Raw genomic sequence first — 19,827 nt, 5'->3', positions numbered from 1 at the left:
TGTCTTCAAACCACCATGGGCAGAATAAAACGGTGGTTCCTACCTGGCAGCGTACCCACTTGCTCAGCTGTCCTCATCAGGGCTTCTGAGCACCCCTCTGCACTTTCTTCAAGTCCCACACACGCTCCAACCCCCTGCCCATCGTTTCTGTGTTTCTAATTCTGTCCTCTGCCTGCACCTAGACAGACAGCTCAAGGCTATGGTGGCATGGTCACAAGCAGGTTGTCCGAAGGGCAGCTCTGTTCTCCCTACTTTCCAGCAGCTGTCATGGCCTCACAGCTCCAGGCCTAGCTAGTCCCAGGTCTTTCTAACTCTCCCACAGGCCAGATGGCGGCAGTTTCCCAGCAGAATCTCACCTGGCTGCCTCACGTGAGGAGCCAGGATAGTCAGGAGGAGGCAGGTGTTCCCTGGGAGGGTTTGGACACATGAAGAGGGTGTTGAAAGCAGTCACAAGCTGTTTGGATTAAATGCGAGAAGCATCAGCCTTCTGTGGAAGACAAAGACCCAGACCCAGCACAACTACATTGTGGGAGCAGGAGGTGGCAGTCTGGAAGAGAAATCAGGGGCCTAGGCTTGGACACAAGCCTTGATTACCCTGGTCTTGGCCTCAAGGCTTTTAAGCAATGTGAGATAGGATCAGATTTGCTTTCTAGAAAATTCTTCCACGAGCTAATATGGAGAAGTGATGGGTGGGGGGTGGGGCAAAGAAAAGTGGAGTCACATCTGAGCTAGAGTTTCTGGCTTCAGCTTGCTGGGTAGGGGTCAGGTCTGGGAGAAGGGCAACAGGAGGTAGAAAGAGGAAACCTGGGAGGCCGAGTGGGTGTCAGGGGCCTGAGGTACTCGGGGAGAGGTGTTAAAGAACACTTCTCTATTTGAGAATAAAGAGGGTTTCCTGGGAGGCAGCCGAAGCCACCTGTAAACCCCCGCCCCCCCAAACCCCCTCTGCCACACACACACCAAGGGGAAGAGAGCTCCGGACCTAACAGTACAAACAGGATGAAGCGAGCCAAGAGGATTCTCTCCTGACAGTTTAAGCCTTAGGCCCGAGGTCCTACCAGGAGGGAACCAGTGTTCAGAGCAGAGGTCATGAGGGTATGGCTCAGAGTTGTGTCTGGTGGAAAAGCAGGGAAAGTTAAGTGCAGGAGAGCAGTGAGCTAAGAAAGATCCAGAAAGTGGGGAGAGGGAGAGAGAGTGGGGTAGAGAGACGGGGAGGCACCCTGTTCGTGGGGCCTGAGGTGATGTCCTTCTATTGACATGCCTGTATTTGAACAGATTTCTGGACATTTGTAGTCTTTTTCTGTTGTTTGTTTGTTTGTTTTGTTGGTTGATTTTTTTTTGTTTTGTTTTTGAGCCAAAGTTTCTCTGTGTAGGTTTGGCTGGCCTCATACTCAGAGATTCACCTGCCTCTTCCTCCCGAGTGCTTAGCCCAACCTGGTTTGGTTTCTGAGGCAAGGAGCTTCAAGTCTTCTAGGCTGTGTGGCCTCGGACAAGGTGCTTCGCAGCTCTGGGCCTCACTTTACTCAGGAGCATTTGTCAGGGTAAGTCAACTGCCACAACAAAGACATCCCAAAATAAAGACATCAGGGCTACAGGCGACAAAAGTTTGCTTCTGATGGTGCAGAGCATGCGGCCTACTGAACACTCAGCAGGCTGGCGACCCTGAGACACAAGCGCTTTTTTTGTGGTGGCTCTGCCTTCTTCATTGTGGTGGCAAGGTCATGGAGCCAAGGAGAGAGAAAGAACACGGTCCCAGTCGTAGGAGGTTTTCGTCAGCCAGACCTGGGGAGTGATGATGTCATTTACTCCTAAAGTCTACAGGCTGTAGTTCAGCCGCAAGAGGAGCTGGGAAATGTAGTATATCTATGCTTAGAAGAAAGGAGGAAGAAGAGAAGGAGGACAAGGTAATGCTCTCAGCCACACATGGACATAACGGCCCACTCCCAGAGTCCAGGAAGTGGGCCCTACAACCAGCATCCTCTTTTCTTTGGTTTCCATCTTGAGAACCGCCCCCTTCTTTCTCTTCCCATTCTCTGGCTGCCCTAGAAATGATCTTGTTTCTGAGATCCTAGACAACGAGATACCTTTAGTTCCCTGGCCACAGAGATTGGTTATCTCAGAGGTGGCATTGACTAGAACACCTCTAACCGGATATATTGACTTATGTTGTTAAAACATGGGGGGAACATTTTCACTCTGTCATCTACTGAGGGCTGGCAGCCATCTTGCTTGTTGCTACAAGGATAACACGGCAACACAGACAGGCTCAGAAACTTAGGGTTCAGGACACCCCAGGCAAGAGGATTGGGAGTTTGAGGTCAGCTGAATTATATGATGTGAGGTGAAGAGGAGGAAAGAGAAGAGGAGGAGGAAGAGGGTGTCACAGCAGAGAGGAGATGGGGTATTTCTGGCCTGAATAACACACTTTAATGGTGGAGCACCTGCTGACATGTGCAAAGACTCATTTTGTTTTTGGATTTTAAGACAGGATTTCTCTGTGTAGCCTTGGCTGTCCTGAAACTCACTATGTAGAGCAGGCTGGCCTTGAACTCACAGAGCTCCACCTGCCTCCGCCTCCCAAGTGTGCCACCACCACACAGCCAAAGCCCAGCTTTGATCCCCAGTGCTACAAAGAGATGGTTGTCTGATGGAGCCGTAAGAGTACCTTGATCTGCCTGAGCTCAGTCTGTCTCTTCACTCCCATGAGGCAGTAAAATGCCAGCTAGGGGTCTACTGGGGCTTCTGGTATCTGGACGTAGAAGACAGGCATTGGTAGAATCAGGGGCTACCTATTGGGTTGGGAACCAGGATGTGTTCAGCACAGACTTACTAAGATTAATTAACCCAAATGATAGTGGGAATTGCAGAGGGACCTGAGGCGACTGTTAGTGCATAACTCCCACAGAAGGAGATGGAAAACATGGCTCCTGGGGAGAAAGGCCTTCCACATGAGCTCTATGGCTGGCACTGGGGCCACAGCCCTGATTTCTCTTAGATGCAGCAGAGCTCAGACCCAAGGCCTTGAGATGGGAGCAGCCTCCACACCAGGCAGGGATGTAGCTGTCATCAGGGCGGCTGAGGAGTATCTGCACCACAGCCAGACTCTGCACTAAACTCTTTAGAGTTGGTCCCTTCACACAGGTGGGATAGTGCATTCCTTTAGTCCCTGCACTCAGGAGGCTGGGGCCAACCCCAGGTATGCCTTACAAAATCCAAACAAAATCCACTCAGGCTCACAGGCTTGAGAACCTTACCATTTTTTTTCTGGGGTGGGGTGGGGTCCACAAGCACCTCATTGCAGACACCTCAGGTGTCCTCAGCCCTACTGCTGAGCACTGCTTTGACTCTTTTTTCTTTCTTTTTTTTTTTTTTTTTTGAGACAGGGTTTCTCTGTGTAGCCCTGGCTGTCCTAGAGCTCACTCTGTAGACCAGGCTGGCCTCCAACACAGAGATCCTCCTGCCTCTGCCTTCCTAGTGCTGGGATTAAAGGTGGGTGTCACCATCTGGCTGAGTCTATTGTCTTAAGCCCCAGGCCTCCCCTTGGTTAGCCACTTTTGGGGGTACAGGTGGCAAGCCCTTTGATTCCAGGCAGGGGTTCAGAGTGGGAGACCCCTAAGTCATCTGGTACCCTTCCCTACCCTGGGTGTATTGTTTGAATGTTCTGGCATATTCCATCGCTCCTCCTGGTATCAGCCCATTGGCCTGGAACCACCCTCATATCCTCTTTTTCTGTCTCTGAGATGGTCCTCCCAGGAGTCCCCACATCTCCTATCTCCTCCTCTAGCTGCTCCCTCACCCCGCTTTATCCTCATGTCTTCAGGCCTTTTCTGATCGCTTCCTGCCTCCATGGGGGACCCTTGGGGACACATCTGGTTCTCTGCTCACAATAGGAGGCAGGCCTCTGAATTCTTACTCATTCTGTCCCTCCTCTTTCAGCTCACTCCTGGGTGTTCCCAGATCTTCAGGGCTCTAACAGCCCCGTGCGGCTCTCACCAGCACCCTGGCTATTGTTTTCCCCCTGATTCTCTATCTGGTGGGCACTCTTGAGAGTGGCCACCTAGGATGATCATAGAGCAATGGTTCTCAACCTGTGGGTTGCAACCTTTTGGAAGCGGGGCATCAAGTGATGCTTTTACAGGGATCACCTAAGACCTTCAGCAAACACAGATATTTACATAATGATTTTTATTATTGTTGTTATTGTTATTATTATTTTAGGTTTTTCAAGATACGGTTTCTCTGTGTAACAGTCCTGGCTATCCTGGACTTGCTTTTTTTTTTTTTTTTTTTTGGTTTGGTTTTTTGAGACAGAGTTTCTCTGTGTAGCCTTGGCTCTCCTGGACTAGCTTTGTAGACCAGGCTGGCCTCGAACTCACAGCGATCTGCCTGCTTCTGCCTCCTGAGTGCTGGGATTAAAGGCGTGTGCCACCACACTCGGCTTAGACTTAGAATGGCTGTTCACTGTGGAGACGCATGATACTTGTCCTAGAAGGGGCGCATGTTACCTATAGGGTCAAAGGAATGGGGCTTGTCATCAGGGGACAACAGAGAGAGGCACTTTGGGTCCAGTGCCACTTTGGCCAGCCTAGGACACTTGTACATTTTGTGCCAAATGGAGTTTTGTTTTGTTTTTGGTTGTTGTTTGTTTTTTGTATTTTCTGCCTCTTCCCCTTGCATATAGGCTGGCTCTACAGTGGCCAGGCCTGGGACATCAAGCCATGCTGCTAACTCCTTAAGGCAACTTCCTGTCCTCACCCCCTTATCTCCTCAGCCAGACTAAGGAAAGGAAGTTGTCCTTTCCCTCCAGAGGCACCCCCGGACCTCAGGAGAGTAGCATGTCATGAGAGGGTAGGCCTACTTTTAAGGTCCTCCTCTTCCCTTGTTGCAACCACAGCCTCTTCTTCCTAAAGCAGCTGTGCGGCTTCACCCTTGCTAAGAGCCTTCCAGGGCTCCTGTAGCCTTCTTCAGTAAGATCAATGCCACGGCTTGTCCTCAAGGCCAGCTTGCCAGGCTTATCTCATACCCTTGCCCTTCCATCACCTCAGATTCCAGTCACATCAACCCGTTCCATTCCTTCTCCAAGATTTGCTTTCTCTTTGTCCTTGTCCACACTGTCACCTTCTCTGGGGGCGCAGGGGGTGGGGGTGGGGGTGGGGAGAGACCAGTCTTCTTTGTCATCTAAACCCTCTTATGACATTCCCAGACTGGAAGCTGGTTTTTGTAATGACCTTTAGCCCAGGATGCCTCTGAGACAACCTGTGATGGTTCAGATGGTACCCACAATGGAGGGACAAGCCAATTGGACGGTGCCAGAGAGAATTCAGGCAAACACAGAAGCATAACACACTGGTTAATGAGGAGCCCAGAGGGTGGGGGCGGTGCTGTTGGAGCTCCGCTCTAATGAGATGCAATGAGGGTTGCACCCAATCGTCCACCACCTCAGCCACCACCTGCTAGACTCTCATTGACGTGGGTTTAATGCGTCCTTGCCAGTGCAATAGGGCAGGAGAAGCAGATGAGATGTCAGGACAAGTAAAAGAGGATGAGTGAACACCGTATCTATGGGTGTTCATATAGTGGGGTGCATCACGCCATGCAGTCAGGGGTTTAGGGCCCAGAGAGGAGCTGGAATCTGCCCACGACTCCTCCATGCTACTTTACCTACCACAGTGTCTGTCACGAAGGCACAATCTCTTGGCCAGTTATGTGCTCCAACTACTAGCATCTTGGCAATGAGAGGAGTGGGCCTGCCTGGCAGGAAGTGGGGGACTCACCTGACCAGTCTGCTTGCACAGCCTCAGCAAGAGGCGAGTTGGCACAGAATCTTGATTTGCCTTGGAAATTGTCACACCAGCCAAGCTGTGGTCCCCGAGACATGCCTTTAAAAGTGGGATTTATCACATGGAACAGAGGGGAGGTTTCTGGGGATCCTAAGAACCAGGCACTGTGTGCAGGATTGGGTAGAGGCTTGGGGTGCTTTTTCTAGGTTCTTCCAGGCGAGTTCGGATGGCTGGTCAAATCCTCAGACCAGTTTGGATTCCTCTGAACAGAGCCCTGGCTACAGAGTTGGGGAGAGCCCCTTGTACTCTAGACAGCTAGCCGGAGGGCAGGTGGAATAGTCTCCAGTCTAATTCTAAGATCGCTAGTGGACTGTGGTCATGTAGACCCCAGGAAAAAGTGGTGCCTTTGGTTCTCAGAATGGGGCAGTGGAAAAAAATTCACATCTCTATTTGTGGGCACCCAACTTCCTCTGCTTCACTCTCACTTGTGGTCACACTTTCCATGACAATGTTGGGCCATTCACTGCCTGGAGGGACCAGCTGTCCTGACTTTCCCTCTCTGTGCCTTTTGGGGCCTTCTAGTCCAGCTATGCCAGGTCTCCACCCCGGCGTTCCCTGTGTGGGCAGCCAGCCCAGCTCCCTGGGGATATCCTGTCATTGTGGCTCAGTGCCTGGGCTCCGTTTCTGCCAGGTCACCCCCTCCCCGCAATGCTCTGGGTCCTTTCCAGGTCCCCAGGTAGCTCCTTGGAGCTCAGAGATGTGGGCAAAGTTGACAAAGTCAGGCAGGTCTTCAGCGGAGCAGGGCCAAGACGTTTGATGCCTGGGCCCTAGCCAGTGCAAAGCAGATATTTGGAGAACTCTCTGACCTGACCCTGTGGGTGACCTAGGAATGTCCTCTACTTCTCTGGGGGACTTTCCCTGAAGCTACAACCCAACCCTGGCTCAGGAGACTAGGGAAATCTGTTACCACTGAGTGTGGTGTCTCCCAGAGTGGTTAGCCATAGCCGGTATCACTGGACCTTGGGGTGGAAGGAAGCTTCTGTGGAACCGTGTTCTTTGGCACCCAACCACCACACTCCATGAAACTACCAGAATTTGCAAGTTGAGTTCTATTTGCCTCAAATTCCCTGGAGCTCCACACCTCAGTTGCATATCCAAATCAGTTCAGGCCCTCCTGGTTGATTATTCACGAAGGCAGCTGCTGGAGGCAGGGTGGGGAATCTCTGTCTAGGAGGGGTCCCCTCGGGTGGGGAAGCACACAACAGCCACTAGGGACCTGGCTCTAAGCTGATCCCGCTGCAGGTTAGCTAACTACCTTGCTGTGAGATGGGGTCTCCTTAGCCAGGCTGGCCTGAAGCTCACCATTCTCCTGCCTTAGAAGAGCTGGCGTCTTCACTGTGTCCTTCCAAAGGGCAACTTCTCTATGCCAGAGGAGGCAAAGCCACACCCTAGTGGACAGTAGAGCAGGGAGCTCACCCAGCCTTCTGGCCCTTGGGTCCCAGCTCTTAGCTGAGGCACTGTGGATGGAAACTGCCAGCTATTTGCACCTGAGCACTGGGCCCCGTGGGGCTGGGCTGTTAGGCCAGCCTGGCTCAAATGCCCTCCTCTTGAGCCCTGAGTTACAACCTGGGAAAAGGCTTACCAGTCACTCTTGACTAGGGGGAGGAGCAAAGGCCATCCCAGGAGCTCACTGTGTCCCCAACCCCATTTTTCTCTATGTCAAGTGAGAAATGTGGGCATTTCCTGTCATAGTCACTTTGGAACTGACTGTGGGGACCCCCACAGAGGAGACCAGGCTGTTGCTCCTGGGCAGTGACCCCCTGGCTCCAAGTCTATTCTCAAGAACCCAGCTTGGCTCTGGCCTCTGATCGCCAGACTGTCTGTGATCTGAGCAGGAAGCTGGCCCAGGCCAATACCCACCCAGATCCTGGAGGCCAGAAGCCAGCAAGCAGGAACAAAGAACTTTCCATGGCTCCAAAGCTAATGAGGAACTGACACTCTTGGGCCTCGACTGGTCTTTCACCCTCCTCTCCTTCCCCCAAATTTCCATCGTTTGCTGATATTTACATTGGAATTGTGCCCAGGACTTCAGGAACCTTTGGGGACCAGTGGAAAACAGTGCAGAGCTGGTGGGTGGATTGCTAAAGGTGGCGGCAGGTTTGTGCGCTTTAAAATACATTACAAGGCAGCAAGTATCCAAACCGAATGGCTGCTTAGATGAACTGGTGAAATACAAAGTTGAAAATAATGACCTCACAATTCATGTCTCTGAGTCTCATCTTTATCATCTGTAAAATAGGAGCAGTGGCAGGCACCACCTCAGTGGAGTGTCGTGTTTAACTGAGGAAAGAGTGGGGCGATGCCAGCTGGTCACCCAGCGAGGATCACTCCCCGCTGCTGACAGACACACCTTTTGCTAACAGGCCTAAATTTGCTTCAGGTAGCCGACTATCCAGGCTGAGTGCATGAATCATAAATGGGCTAGGCCGCATGTCCTTCCTCTTGCCAAATGCTGGTTTTCCAGGCTTCCCGGGCAGCTCAGGCTGACTCACATCACCAAACTCTAGCCTATGAGGTATAAAGAGAAAATTTGCTGGGACAATTTTTTTTTCTTTTCGAATAAAATACTGAGAATGAGAGAGCTTTGATTTTCATGCTTCCTGCCTGTGACATGCTTAGGATGTCTGGGGGCTGCAGCAGCTGCTTTGTGTCCACGAGGCATCCAGTGTAAGGCTGTAAAACGTAGACAGACATTGGCTGTCCCCCACCCCCCCCCCCGTTCTCCCCCGCCCCCTCAGCTCCCGGGCAGAGCAACAGCACCTCCTGAAATGACTGACCTCCGGTCTTCTTGTTCTGCCCTCCGGACTCTGATTCTGAATGCTTTCACTCAAAGCCGTCAGGATCTGCGCACTCTGCTTCTCAGACCACAGTCTGAGCCTGGTGCTGCCAGCTGTGACATCACATTCCTCTCTGTGCTCTCCAGAACAAAGAGGCAGACAGGGAGGGAGGTCATGGTGTTTTCCCTGGCTTTCCTGCTCCCTAGGTGAGCGTGATGGGGCTTTGGGCCCCGAGTGTCTCTCAGGACCTCAGAGTAGAGAGACGGAAAGTGTCTGGAAGCGCCACTGGAGATACCAGGACCCACTCTAACTACAAGTGGCAGAGAGCCTGGACTTACTGACAAGGGGTGTCACCTGTCACCACAGTTCTTGCACAGTCTCAAGGAACATTTGCCCATTGTGGTTTTGTAGTTGTTTCATTCGGTTGCTTGACACAGGGTCTTGCCACGCAGCTCTGGCTGCCCTCAAACTCACAATCTTCCTGTTCCAGCCTCCAAACACCGGATTACAGGTGTGCTGCCACACCTGGCTCCATCCTGACTTTTGCCTATGCCCTAAATTTAAAGCACTCTGAGGAGCACATTGATCCTGTGTGTGAGTCACAGTTGTAGAGGTGCACATAAGCCAAGCTGGAGGGAAGCTGCAGGCAGGAGTGACCCCCACCTGGGACTTCTAGAGGGGTGGCCCTGCAGGGACAAGATGGAAGAGGAGCACAGCCAGCTTAGGACCTGAGAGTTTCACACGGCCTCTGTGTGTGAACAGATGAGAGACTGTCGGGTGATTGAATATAGCAGTTAGCAAGCCTGGAGTGTCTGAGGGGCCAAAACCTGCGGAGCTCTCTACAAGCAGCAGTGGAGAGAGGAGAGAATGGAGCTGAGCCCAGAGGACCAAGCCCATGTGGAATTGTCTTCTGACCCTTGACCCCCCATCCCAGATTGTACATCTTCCTGGGTTGGTTCTGCCTTCTGTATTTGCCTACTTTGCCCTCCCTACTTCTATCTCTCCCTCTCTCTCTCTCTCTCTCTCTCTCTCTCTGTCTCAATAGTGCTGGTGGTTGAATCCAGAGCCTCACACGTGCTATGAAAATGCTTGCTCTACTACTGAAGCACATCTCAACCCAGATGAAGCAGGAAGATGTAAGAACATGTGTGTGTGCGCGCGCACGCGCATGTATGCTCGCATGTATGTCTTGGCTTACTGAAACAAATCTGTTCTGGCTCCTTTCCTCTGATCCAAGTCTATATTTTAGTAAATTGGTGTGATGTTGCCTCAAATATCAGCCCTAGGGATTCACAGTAATGTGCTAACCACAGACCAAGTCTAGATGCTATGCCTCCTACCTGGACAGCCCAGGCCATGGTCATAGAATTGTGAGCTGTATACTGTGAGTGTTCTTTCTTGTTCATGTGGTGGTAGTGGTGGTGATGGTGGTGGTGATGGTGGTGATGGTGGTGATGGTGGTGGTGGTAGTGGTGGTGATGATGGTAGTGGTGGTGGTGGTGGTGATGGTGGTGGTGATGGTGGTGGTGGTGGTGATGGTGGTGATGGTGATGGTGATGGTGGTGGTGGGGATGGTGGTGGTGGTGATGGTGGTGGTGATGGTGGTGGTGGTGGTGATGGTGGTGATGGTGATGGTGATGGTGGTGGTGGGGATGGTGGTGGTGGTGATGGTGGTGGTGGTGGTGGTGATGGTGGTGATGATGGTGGTGGTGATGGTGGTGGTGATGGTGGTGATGGTGGTGATGGTGGTGATGGTGGTGGTGGTGATGGTGGTGATGGTGGTGATGGTGGTGATGGTGGTGGTGGTGATGGTGGTGATGGTGGTGGTGGTGATGGTGGTGGTGATGGTGGTGGTGGTGGGGATGGTGGTGGTGGTGGTGGTGGTGGTGGTGATGGTGGTAATGGTGAGGGTGGTGATGGTGGTGATGGTGGTGATGGTGATGGTGGTGGTGGGGATGGTGGTGGTGGTGATGGTGGTGATGGTGAGGGTGGTGGTGGTGGTAGTGGTGACGACGGTGGTGGTGGCGGGGTGGTGTTTTGGTTTGAGACTGGGTGTACTGGCTAGTTTTATGTCAACCTGACACAAGCTAGAGTCATCTGAGAAGAGGAAATGTCAGTTTTAAAAATGCCTCCATTAGATCAGGCTGTAGGCAAGCCTGTAGGGCATTTTCTCAATTAGCAATTGAAGTGGAAGGGTCCAGCCATTGGAAGTGGGCACACTCTTGAACTGGTGGTTCTGGGTGCTATAAGAAAGCAGGCACCCAGGTGTGGTCATACACTCTTATAATCCCAGCACTCAGGAGGCAGAGGCAGGCAGATCGCTGTGAGTTCGAGGCCAGCCTGGTCTACAAAGCAAGTCCTGGACAGCCAAGGCTACACAGAGAAACCCTGTCTCAAAACAAAACAAAACAAAAAACAAAAACAACAACAACAACAAAAAAAGAAAAGCAGACTGAGCAAGCCATGGGGAACAAGCCAATAAGCAACACCCCTCCATGTCCTCAGCTTCTGTCTCCAGGTTTCTGCTTTGAGTTCCTGCCTTTGATAATGAACTGTTATATGGGACTGTGAATGATATAAACCCTTTCCTCTCTCCTCCCTCTTTAGGTTGCCTTTGGTCATGGTGTTTCATCACAGTAATAGAAACCATAACTACTAAGACATGGGGGTCTCACTGTGTAGTTCTGGCTGTCCTGGAACTGGCTATGTAGATAAGGCTGGCCTTGAACTCCCAGAGATCCACCTTCCTCTACCTCTGCCTCCTTAGTGCTGGCATCAAAGGTGTGTTCCATCACACCTGGCCCAGTTATTGTGCATTGTCATGACAAAATGCCTGGCAGAACAACTTGAAGGATGAAATAATTAGCTTGGTTCATAGTCTCAGAGGGTTCTGCCTAACATGGCTGGGCAGGCATGGGTGAGACACTCGGTTCATGGCAGCAGGAGTATGTGAGGGGCCGTTCACAGCACAGTGGGCCAGGAAACAGAATGCCGAGCAGCAGCCAGGAATAATAAACTAAAGGCCAAGCCTGAGCGACCCACTTCTTCCAGATAGACCCTGACTCCCAAAGCTGTCAGAATCTCCCAACTGGGCACCCTGTTGGAGATGTTTCCGATTCAATCCACAGCAGTCAGCTACTGTCAGCCCAGACATCAAGGAACAAGCCACAAGGGCGTCTCTGCCTCTTCAGATAAACAAGGCCAGGGCACAGAGAAGGTAAAGAAGATGCAGCTGTACCTGTCCGGGGAGTGCCTGCCCTGCCCTGCTCTCCACGTCCTGTCACGCCTGTGGCCCTCTGGAGTGGGCTCCCACAGGATGCAGGGCTAAAGGGATGGCTTTTTGGGAGCTCAGTCTGGCTGGACAAGCAGGTGGGAGAGCTGAAGGATTTTGCAGCCATGGAAAAAGACATCTTCTCAGTGGTGTTCTAAGTTGAGCCATGATCACAGACACCCCTAGCCCGCCCACCCCCCACTCCCCACCTCTACTAAAGTCTATGACTCCACTCACAGATTCCTTGCCTTGGCTCCTCACTTGGAATGCTCCTTAGCAGGAGACCTGGAAGGCGACATCCTGAAGGTGGAGCTGTGAAGGAAGGGAGGGGTGCCTACAACAACCCCACCACCCTGACTTGCCATCTGAGAAGCTAGTGAGCTCTGGCCACAGCTCAGATACCTACCTGCTCCGTGTCTCTCAATTCAACACATCCTGCCTATCTTGGGGCCACCTCCCGCACCCCATTCCTCCTGCTCCTTGGGAACTGAGAGCCCTTGTCAGAATGTTCAAACCTTTTACTGTGTCTGGGGTCAAAAACACTGGCATAGGCTGGGCGTGGTGGTGCACGCCTTTAATCCCAGCACTCGGGAGGCAGAGGCAGGTGGATCACACTGTGAGTTCGAGGCTAACCTGGTCTACAAATCGAGTCCAGGACAGCCAAGGCTACACAGAGAGGCCCTGTCTTGAAAAACAACAAAACAAAACAAAACAAACAACAACAACAACAAAAAACACTGGCACACAGTGCTAAACAGGTACACAGATACACACACAGACCTCGAGCTCTGATCTCAGTAGCTCGCTCAGCTACCATACTCCGCCGCACGCCTCAGGAGTGGGCTTTGCTGAGGCAGAGCCTGGCCCAGGCCCCAGACTTCTGTTGCAGTCACAGCTTGGGCCATTCCGATGAATACTACCCCTCTCAAGACCTTAGCTTCCCTCTTGTACTGCGGCACCCCGGGGTGTACAAGTAGAGCCAGGGCCTCTTGGTTCATTCCAGGTTGATGAAGCTTCTGTTTTAGGGAGAATCTTTGTCCCCAGGAAGCCTCCCCCTGCTGTGGCTCAGGGGTCTGAGACCCCTGTATTTGCTGAGTGGACAGAGCCTATCTGATTGCTGGGTCCTGGGCAATGCCTGTCTCTTTGGGCCTCAGGGACCATTGTCAGTGCAACAGGTGATGGATAAGGTAGGCTCACTAACCCTGTGTGAGCCTCGGGAAATCTCCATCTGTACTTGGGCCACCTCAAAGAACACCTGTGGGCTCCCAGCCTCCACCCAGCTGCCAGGCTTACTTCCTTAGCTCTTTCACATCTTAGTGTTTGCAAACAGGTTACTTGGGAGTCACCTTCTGGCATTCTTCCAGAAGAAAGGGGCTCCCTGGGTCCAGCAGAGTGTCCTCCCTGGGACAGAAACCCTATTCAAAGTGGCTGATACACAAACAGGAAATCAGTGGCTTGTTCACTGAAAAGTCCTGGCAACAGATCTCAAAGAACGACTTCAACAATCTCTTTCTCTTTCTCTGACTCAAGCCTTTATCCTCAGGAGGACTCATTTCTGGTCTCACTTTTTTTTTTTTTTTCCGAGACAGGGTTTTTCTGTGTAGCCTTGGCTGTCCTAGATTCACTTTGTAGACCAGGCTGGCCTCGAACTCACAACAATCTTCTGCCTCTGCCTCCCAAGTGCTGGGATTAAAGGCGTGCACCACCACACCCGGTTTCTGGTCTCACTTCCATGACCACTTCAGAAAGAAATTCTCTTTGCTAGTTTTTAACCAAGAGCCACCAGGCTTTCCAGGTATGGGGCTGATGCCCTTTCCTGCTCCAGCTGGTATGAGGGGGAGCTGTTCTCAGAAACCAGAGGTGGGGCTCCCCAATAGACAGGCGAGATGCAGAAGCTGAGGAAGGGCTGGTGAGCAGGTAGGAACATGGTGGCTACCACAGCTAGCTAGGGAGGCCAGGTCAAGAAGAGGGTTCAGCTCTCTCAGCAGCTGTGACAGCCCAGAGGGGAGGTAAGGAAGTCCCTGAGTGCCCAACCGGACCCCAGTGAGCATCAACCGCTACAGCCAGGGGATGCAATGCAATGTCGCAGCAGCTGGGGCATGAAGGGCTGAGCACACAAGTCCTGGGCAGCCAGGAGATCCTTCAGGCAACACTGTTTACTCTTATTCTTAGAAACAGGAAGCGGGAGCTTCCTGAAAGCAAGCTGATGTCATCCATGACCCCCAGGGTTGCTCAGGGGCCCTACCACTTCCAAAGGAGTATGGCTGACACTTCACACAAAGAAGCACAATCAATCTGCAGCAGTTTGCCTCTCTGGGCTCCCTCTCTGTTCTCACTACACTTTTATCCTCAGTGTGAGGCATCATCTGTTTACACAAGACTGTCCTTGACTATGGGCCCTCAACACTGGCACTGTCCTAACTCTTCTTTACTCAAGTCTTCCTGGTTCTGGTCCCTCCTCCCACGTGCCAATCCTACTCTTGCTCTCACTCCTCCCCCTGCACTCAGTCTTTATGTGCCGGTGTTTTCCAGGTTCTAACATCTCCCTGGGGGCTCTGAGGAACTTAAACTAAACAGCACAGAGGCTCATTTAGGATCACCACAGCTTCATCTGGGTGTTGATGGTGGTGAAAGATCCCCGAAGGGAGACCCTCACTCAAGCCTCAGGATGGCGCGGACCCAAAGACACACAAACGACCGTCTTGCTGTAAACGCATGAGGTAGTTTATTGGCAGAGCTCTGGGTCGACACGTGCAGGAGACAGAGGAGTCAACCCAGAAGCCCAGGGGCTTGGGGTTTATATAGGCAAAGGTGGGGGGGGGCGGGATATTTTGGCGCAGCCACACACGATTGGTTGTTTCAAACATTTGAACATTAGCATTTTGTGTAGGCAGATCCGGGGTAAGGTCAGACTTAGTTACACGGGAACCGTCCTTAGTTCCTGTTTTCCTCAGCACCCGAGGGTAGATGTTTATCTAAGCTAACAACACATCTGGTTAAACTCAAACCTGGAACATTGTGTGCGGGCCTCAAGGGGGATTAAGCAAACACCATAAGATAGGATGAGGGGTTTTGGCTCATTTAGAGAGCTAATTAAAAATTCTCTCTCTCATTCCCTTCTTCTTCTACTTGATAATTCTAATCTTAGAATATCTGTTCTAATTTTTGAGTATTGTTTTATTTTAAATTGGAGATGGATTTTTCTAGTATCTTTAGATTTTCATTAATGGCAGTACTGAGAGCATTAAGGCCCTGCTGTCCAGTGGCTAATGCGGCAGCGCCTGTCCCTATTCCAGCGGTGATGCCTGCTCCCAGTAAGATAGCTAAAGTAAGGGATACAGGTTCTCTTTTGTATCTTTTAGGTCTACAGTCAAATTTATCTTTAAAATTACCAGCAGCATGATCCCAAATCTCTCGCCTGATCATCTCAAGAGCCTTTAAACGGGTTAAAAGATGGGTGGAAGGCACAAAACTGTCACCAGGATGCGCCACACTCTCTAGGGTTTCAAACAGAGGTGGTGGTGCACCAAACAGTATCTCACAGGGTGTCAGTCCCAACGGTCCAGGTGTGTTCCATACCCGGAACAAGGCAAGGGAGAGAAGGGCTGTCCAATCACCCCCGCCGGTCTCTAAGGTCAGTTTTGTTAAGGTCTCCTTTAGAGTTCTATTTGTCCTTTCTACCTGTCCTGAGCTCTGGGGTCTATAAGCACAATGTAATTTCCAATTTATCCCTATTTGTCTGGCCAGTCCCTGACTTACCTGGGCGATGAAGGCAGGCCCGTTGTCTGATCCAATTACCTTAGGTATCCCTGAACCGGGGAAGGATTTCTTCAAGTATCTTCTTGGCCACTACATTTGCCGTTTCTTTTTTCATGGGGAGTGCTTCAACCCACCCTGAGAAGGTGTCTATGAAAACTAGAAGGTATTTATTACTATATCGGGCCGGTTTGACTTCAGTGAAATCAACCTCCCAATAAGTTCCAGGTCGATCTCCCCGCAAGCGCTTTCCTGCACAGTGTCTGCTGGACCCGGCATTAGTGAGGGCACAAGCCTTGCAGTTTTTTACCAGACCCTCTGCTGTTTTTTGTAGTCTGGGGATGTGATAGGGAGACTTATTGACCAGTTCTGCCATCTTCTTGGGCCCTAGGTGGGTAAGGCGGTGTATATTAGCCAGGTATTCTAGCCCCTCTTCTTCTGTGAGGATCCTTCTCTGGGGAATCCCCTCAGCATGTTGGGGCATAACCTTAGCTATTAGAATCATTGGTCCTTATGCCGCCTCTTTGGCCATCTGGTCAGCCATTTGGTTCCCCCTTTCTATGGGGCTGGTCCCTTTTTGATGTCCTTGGCAATGGATGATCGCCATCTTGCGGGGCAAATGGACAGCCTCTAACAAACTAAGAATTTCTTTTTTATTTTTAATGTCTTTGCCAGCTGAAAGTCAGCAGCCCACGTTGTCTATAAATCGCTCCGTGGACATGAGCTGTTGCGAAAGCATACCGGCTATCAGTGTAGATATTGATAGCTTTTCCCTCCACCAGTCTTAGTGCTTGGGTCAAAGCAGTAAGTTCAGCTTTTGGGGCCGACGTCCCTTCTGGTAAACTGCTGGCCCAGATGACAGACTTTTTGTCTACTACCGCTGCCCCAGCCCTCCACTTACCTTCTACCATGAAGCTACTTCCGTCGGTGAACCAAGTTTTTACCCCAGGCCACAGCCGGTCAGTGAGGTCTGACCGAGTCCCTGTTTCTTCAGCCAATATCTCTTCACATTGATGTACTGGGGTCTTGCCAGCTTCGGGTAGCAAGGTGGCAGGGTTAAGGATGGCGGGAGGAGCAAAAGTCACCCACTCGGTCAGCAACAAGCTCTGGTAGTGGGTCATCCGGGTGCTGGTCATCCAACAATCTGGTGGTTGTCTGATAGTGCTCTCGAGGGCGTGGGAGGCCACCACCATCACATTTTGGCCCATGGTTAACTTATCGGCATCTTTTACCAATACAGCCATTGTTGCTATCGCCCGCAGACAAGAGGGCCACCCACTGGCCACAGGATCCAGTTTTTTTGACAGATAGGCCACTGGGAGCTTCCAGGCTTCCAGGGTCCTAGAGTTTGGGTGAGGATCCCCCTGGCAACCCCCTTCTGCTCGTCGATGTACAGAGTAAAAGGCTTATTCAGATCAGGCAGTGCTAGGGCAGGGGCTAGTAGCAGTGCCTTTTTAAGGGTCTCAAAAGCCAATTGATGTTCCTTAGTCCAAGTGAACACCCCCTTTTCTCTTGTTAGAGGGTATAATGGGGCCGCCAGACTGGCGAACCTGGGAATCCAAAGCCTGCAGAATCCCGTGGTCCCTAGGAATTCTCTTACCTGGTGAAGGGTGGTTGGGGTCGAGATCTGAGTCACTGTTTGTTTCCTGGCTTCTGTGAGCCACCGCTGTCCATCTTTCAGGGTGTATCCCAGATATGTCACTTTAGTCCGGCACAGTTGTGCCTTTTTGACAGAAGCCCGATACCCCAACTCACCTAACTCAGCCAAGATTTTCTGAGTCACAAGCTCGCATTCTTCACGGGTCTCTGCAGCCAATAGGAGATCATCTACATACTGTAGAAGTGTCACCTGGGGATTATTAGCATGGAAAGGGGCTAGGTCCCGATGTAGGGCTTCATCAAATAGGGTGGGGGAGTTTTTAAGCCCCTGGGGCAATCTTGTCCACGTAAGCTGTCCAGTTCTTCCGTTTTCGGGGTCTCGCCACTCAAAGGCAAACAGGGATTGCCTGTTAGGGTGTAATCTCAGACAGAAGAAGGCATCTTTGAGATCTAGGACTGTATACCAAGTTTGTTCAGGCGGCAGCGTACTGAGCAAGTTGTAGGGGGTAGGCACCGTAGGGTGGATGTCTTATACCCTTTATTAACCTCCCTAAGGTCTTGGACTGGACGATAATCATTGGTCTCTGGCTTCTTTACTGGCAATAAGGGAGTGTTCCATGAGGACCTGCAAGGGACTAAGATCCCCTGTTGTAACAATCTTCGCCTCTTTGTTCATGGGGTACTGTCGGACCCCAATGGGCGTGGCTCCAGACTTGAGTTCAATTACTACAGGGAGGACCTGTCTGGCCATCCCCATTCCCCCTGTCTCAGCCCAGGCCTGAGGAAACCGAATTAGTCAGTCTCGCAGTTCCTCAGGGGGCTTCCCTCTCTTTTGGTGGAGCCGGTATTTTTCTTCTAGCTGCAGGGACAACACTAAAGTTTGGGGTGTCTCTGTCCCCCAGGACAATTCTGGTCCAGAGGGGGCAAATTTTATCTGGGCCTTTAACTTGGTTAACAGGTCTCTGCCTAGTAAGGGTGTAGGGCACTCTGGAATTACTAAAAATGAGTGGGATACTTGATTCCTCCTGAGATCTATAGTCCGAGAAGAGGTCCAAGGATATTGTTTTTGCCCTGTTGCCCCAATTACCAACGTCCTTTTGTCTTTTATCTTTCCCAGAAGTCTATTGAGTACAGAGTATTCTGCTCCGGTGTCAACTAGAAAGTCTATGAGGGTCCCCTCCACTCTTAGGGTTACCCTAGGCTCGGGGATGGGGGCCGAGCCCTGTCTCCCCTAATCTTCATTATCTTTTAAGGACAGTACCTTTGTCTCCTTCTTTTTAGGGCACTCTCGGGCCCAATGGCCCTTCTCCTTGCAATATGCGCACTGATTTCTTTCCAGAGATGATCGATCTTCTCTGGGTCTCCTTGGCCCCTGCCTTCTGTTGTCGCCCAGGTTCCCTGTCTGCCTAGACCTGCCTGTTCCCTGACGCCTTCCTTCTCCTATCACTGCGGCCAATATTTTCGTCAGATTCTTCTCCTGCCTTCTTTCTTTCCTAATCCTCAGCTCTCTCTTTCTTTTCTCTTTCCTGTTTTTCTTCCTCTGTCTCCCTTTTATGATAAACTTTCTCAGCCTCCTTCACCACATCCCTAATGGTATAATCTTGCAAGCCCTCAATGCGCTGTAGTTTCTTTCTAATATCAGGTGCTGACTGTCCAATAAAAGCCATGATTATGGAGGCTCGCTGTCCCTCTGATGTAGGGTCAAAAGGGGTATATCTCCGGTAAGCCTCCATGAGCCTCTCTAGAAACACCGAGGAGGGAGGGCTCGGTTGTTCCCTGCATGACTTCTCTTACCTTCGCCAAATTAGTGGGCCTCCTTGTGGCTCCTCTGAGACCTGCCACCAGAGCCCGGTGGTAAATGGACAGCCATTCCCTACCTTCTGCCGTGTTGTAGTCCCACTGAGGACGGGTCAGGGGGAATCCTTCATCTATTTCAGCCAGGGTCTGGACGGGATGTCCAGTGTCATCTTGGACATTTTTTCGAGCCTCGAGGAGAATTCTTTCTCTCTCCTCGGTGGTGAATAAAACCTGTAGAAGCTGCTGACAGTCATCCCATGTGGGTTGGTGGGAGAACATCAGGGACTCTATCAGACCTGTAAGTCCCGTAGTGTTCTCTGAAAAAGGTGGGTGGTTAGTTTTCCAATTATAGAGATTGGAGGAAGAAAAAGGCCAATACTGTAGGAGTTGTAACTCATTTTGGCCTGTAGGGGCCGGCCCAACAGCCCTAAGGGGCAGAGCCACGGTAGAATCAGGCCCCTCAGGGGCCGCGCCACGGCGGCTCCTAGTGCCCGAGGGTCCATTCTTAACTTTCACTGATAGATTATGTCCTCTTGCCCTAATGTCTGTCCAGTGGTCCAAAGTCAAAGATAAAGGGGTCGTCACAGTCTGTCCCATTAAAGAAAAAGAAAAGAAAAAACAAGAAGCACAAAAACAATACAAGCACACAAGACACTATCACATCCAAGCACCCTCGTCCGCGTCTGGACTTGCACAACCAACCGAACACAAGTTCCGATGGGGTAGGCTTCCGCACCTTCCCCTTAAGAAGGAGCACTCCGTCCTGTGGAGCACCCACATAGTAGCACAT

The 19,827-nt window shown here is 51.3% G+C and overlaps 1 pseudogene; it reads right to left on the bottom strand.

Moving 5' to 3' along the window:
* Window positions 1-19,827, bottom strand: part of LOC127200182 (uncharacterized) — a 21,531-nt pseudogene extending 1,704 nt beyond the window's left edge.

This window comes from Acomys russatus, chromosome 16, assembly GCF_903995435.1.
Source record: "Acomys russatus chromosome 16, mAcoRus1.1, whole genome shotgun sequence".
Taxonomy (NCBI): domain Eukaryota; kingdom Metazoa; phylum Chordata; class Mammalia; order Rodentia; family Muridae; genus Acomys; species Acomys russatus.
This window is presented reverse-complemented; position numbering and strand designations above follow the sequence as displayed.